Here is a 4,554-nt window from a genome sequence, read left to right on the forward strand (position 1 = left end):
GCAGCAGAGGCTGTGGGGGTGGGCAGCAGGGCCAAGTTCTCCATCAGGCAGGAGGCACAGTGCCCAGGGCCGTGATGCTTTCAGAGCCCCACGGATGGGTTAATTTCTTTTAAAATCAGAAGAAAAAACAGAACTTTTAGGTCAAAGAAATTGTTTTAATATATAATATTCATATGTTTGTCTTCATACCAATGCAAACATACCTTTAATATTTTTTATGGAGGAAGGGGCCCAGCAAGGCAGAGTCCTCAGAGTCCACAACATTCATAACGTGGCTCTGGTGGCCAGGGGTCTCCTCATTGAACTTTACCTGTGAAGGTCCATTTCATGGGACAGTTGTGCTGCTGGAGGGGGACAGAGAATTGGCACCTCCTGAACTATGATCAACTATTGCACCCGCGAGGTAAACCAGATGAACTAATTAAAAGGCTGCTTCTGTCATCAAGGTCAGCATGGATGGGGTCCAGCTGCCCAATCTTCTTAGGGAATTTTCCATAAGTGGAGATACCATACAGAGTATGTGGTTGCTGATTTTCTTCCTGACAAAGGAAGATGGCATAAAACTTAGCCATGGTTTAGGATCGAATCAGTTCTTTATCTCACACCAGGTCAGTGGGCATGGGTATACTTCTTTGTCCTAAGCATCAGACAAGTAAAGCCATAGACCATACTCTGGGGGAAGGGGATAAGCTTTCTCAGCTTGGAGTTGGCAGTCTGAAAGCAGAGTCTGGGGCATGTGTCTTGAAGCTGTGTTTTCACACTTCACGTAATATAAAGAAATATTAATAGCTTATATCAAAGATGGAGGTGTGCAGCCCTTGGTGCTTCCTCTGTCTGGCTTACAGTAGCTCCTCTCTCTTCTTTTTAATGATTTGATCCCATCCACCAATAATCTGCCTTCATGGCACCCCAACTCCACCAGCCACAGGAAGACAGTGTGGTATAATGGGAAATGCTCTGGATATGATGCCAGGGGCCCTCGATTTTAAAGTGAACCCTGCTGCCCCTTAGCTGCAGGATTGTTGGGCAAATTGCCTCAACAATCTGGTCGTCAGTTCATATCTGTAAAATTAAGTCTCCTTTTGTGAAATAATAATATACATATATTGGTCTCTGGTTCCTGACACAGAGCTCCTAAAACCCTTGAAAATAGTGGTGCTAGGAGAACTTTGGTTCTAATAATTTAGTCTTTGACTCCAGTTCCTAACACAGAGCTCCTAAGACTTTTTAAATTTCATCAGTGATAGGCGTGTCTTTTGTTCCAATGAGGTGACTCATGGTGGAATCCTGGATGGGGACTCGTCACTAGAAAGACTATGCTATGATCAGAAGCTTGGAAATTCAGCCCCAACCCCCATCCTCTGGAAAGGGCAGGAGGCTGGAGATAATTGACCATGCCTACATGATGAAGCCTCCATAAAAACCCCAATCATACCAGGTTTGGGGAACTTCTGGATTGATGAACACATCTACACACTGTGATAACGGTGTACCCCAACTTCACGGGCACAGAAGCTCCTGCACTCAGAACTCTTCTGGACCTTGCCCTATGTGTCTCTTCACCTGGCTGTTCATTTATAACCTTTATTATACGCTTTATACTAAACCAGTAAACGTGTTTCCCTGAGTTCTGTGAGCCATTCTAGCAAATTAGCAAACCCAAGGAGGGGGTTCATGGGAACCTCAATTTACAGCCAGTACAGATGACAACCTGGGACTTGTGATTGGTGCCTGAAGTGGGGACGGCCTTGTGGCACAGAGCCCTTAACCTGTGGGATCTGATGTCAACTCCAGGTAGATAGTGCCAGAACTGAATTGAATTGTAGGACACCCAGCAGGTGTTGGAAAATTGCCTGATGTGTGGAAAATCCACACATCTGGTGTCAGAAGTGTTGTGAGTATGGTAGTATTTTGATTTTATGACTCTGGGCAAATTCAAAGTTTCTTCACATCAGGAAAAGATTGGGGATTCTTTGTTTGAAGGTATTTCACGACATACACCACACTACACTGTGAAAATGGGGAGATGGAAACATTCACCAGGCAGAAAACCTGCTGCCTTCCATTAACTCCTTCAGTTCACATCCGGAAGCTGGAGCTGCCTTTTAAATTGCTCACCAGTAAACTAGAGGCAGCTAGAAGGCTCCCATGCTGCTATTGGCTGTGTGAATTCTTATATAGTACCCTGCTGCGACCCTTTGACTAAGGTGAGAAGGGAAGATGAGCTTCAAGGCTCACACTGGAGAGACCAACAAAATCCCTCTGGCAAATCCAGGAAAATCTAGACTTCCAGAGCACCAGGGGAAATCACAACTCTCAGACTCAGATCAGACTTCATCAACTTTCCCAACTGGGAGGTGACGTCTCCCATGAAAATCCCTGTGCTGCCAACTCAGCCCAAGTTTACTTCCCTTGAAGTTGACCAGCTGCAAACCCAGAAGTTTGGGGAGAGAGTCCGTGTGGGGATATGGGGACCAAAATGACAATCCCACATTTACCAATAAACTTGGGAGTGGAGTGGGGGAGAATGAGAAAAATACCAGTTGTGGAATTCCTATCCTGGTCTGTTCCTGCCCGCAGCTCCTTGCAGTATGGAAACCATTTAGCTGCAGACAGATGATTTCCCAGGCCTATTGTCAGGAGCACCCGGAGTAAATCACTTCCTTCTCCACCCCTGGGAAAAGTCTCTCTTGCTTGGATCATAATTCAGTCTGCCTCCGGTGAGCTGAGACGGAGATGAAGTATGGAGTGCCCCGGTACGGATGGCCTGAGCTCCAAGAATTATGAGCAGTGAAAAGACAAGATAAAGAGGAGGAAGCTCTGGGGTGAGGCAGCGCCTGCTTCAGACGAACCGGACCCCCAAAACTCAGAGGAGAACATTTGCATTTCTCTAAATCTAAATAATTATTTTAGGTAGAAATATAAAAAATATTTAAAATGATTTTATTCATAAGATTTCTATTTACACATACCTTTCTGGGAATCTATGTATCTCCTAAAATAGGTGTCACTTCCTCACTAAAATTAAATTACATCTAGTGATTTTATAAAAAACACTGGAACAAGCTGATGGGATAAGTAACAAGAGTACAAAGAGCCTCCTTTTAGAGTAGGGAGGCAATAAATGTCTTCCGTAAAGAGCTAGATAGTAAATATCTTAGACTTTGTGGACCATAAATCTCTGTCACAAATACTCAACTCTGTAGTTGTGCCACAAAAACATCCATAGACATCACATAAATGATTGGATGTGGCTGTGTTCCAATAAAACTTTATTTATAAACAGTGAAACGTGAATTTCATATAATTTTCACATACCATGGAATAGTATTTTTTTGAGATGTTTTTCAACCATTAAACAATTTTAAAACCACTCTTAGCTCTCAGGTTGTACACAAACAGGTGGGTTGAATTTAGCCCATGGGTGAGGTTCTGCCTGGTTTATAAAATGCCCGGGGCAAAGAGGCAATGAAGGCAAAGCTTTGTTTTTGGTTAATGTAATCCCTTTCCTATGCTCTGTATTTTAAAATAAGACAAGTGGGTAAGGAAAATGAAAGTCAAAGGAATAAATTGTTAACACAGGAATTTCTAGAAGAGTAAGAGAAAATATTTTGAAGAAGGTCCCTCATTTGCCAGCTTGTAAACAACTACTGACAACTTCAGGAGTGGTCGTTTCACCTCTGCCCAAATCAACAGACTTGTACTGCCCTCTGTTATATTGTAGGAACACACTAAGTGCAAAGATGGTGAAAAAACAGCCCCTGCCCTCTGATAGGGCAACTGCTATTAAATAAGGAAAAATGCTTTCCATTGAGTGATAGGATGCCAACAAAGCATTTATTGAGCACCTGCTACAGGCCAGGTCCTAGGTTAGGTGCCAGATGTTCCAAGATAAATTCTGAAGATGTTTATGGTAAGAGACTTTCTTCCTCACTTTTGCTTGGTTCTTATTTTCTTGAGGGACGAAAGGAGGCACAGAGGGTCAGGCTGGCTGTCCCAAAGGGAATATCAAAGAGGGAGACCAAAGCGTGACTTGTATGTGCCTTAGCAGGGCTGGGACTAGGGTGAGGGGAGTGAGGCCTCTAGGGTGCTAAAGTTAAGGAGGTAATCACATGCAAGGGCATGACCTTGAGAGTGAGCACCTCCTTAAATTTTGCACCCTGGCACTTCACTTGCCTCACCTTAGACCTGGCCAGTGCCCTAGCTCCCCATAAGGCCTGCTGTGGTCCTGGGAGGGCTGGAGTGAGCATTTGTGGGTTTGGACTACCTGGTGTTCAGGCTCCCTTCCTAAGATGCCCCGATTTCCTGCTGAGGAATCACTTCTTTCTCACCGTCTACAGTCTTGTGGAACTCCCTCGGGGGCCTCCCCCCTCCTCCCCCAGAGCCTCAGCTGGTGTGAGGCCCTGAGGCTGGTGTGGGCATCACGCGCTCCCTTCCCAGACTGTGACTCCTGAGCTGGAGGAGTTGGTTTCTGTCTCTTCCCACCACCTATGTGACATCAACAGTCTGAGTAATGCCAACATTACATACCAAGTCACATCTCAGAGCCCTGCC

This window comes from Equus caballus, chromosome 1 (assembly GCF_041296265.1).
Source record: "Equus caballus isolate H_3958 breed thoroughbred chromosome 1, TB-T2T, whole genome shotgun sequence".
In the NCBI taxonomy this organism is placed as follows: domain Eukaryota; kingdom Metazoa; phylum Chordata; class Mammalia; order Perissodactyla; family Equidae; genus Equus; species Equus caballus.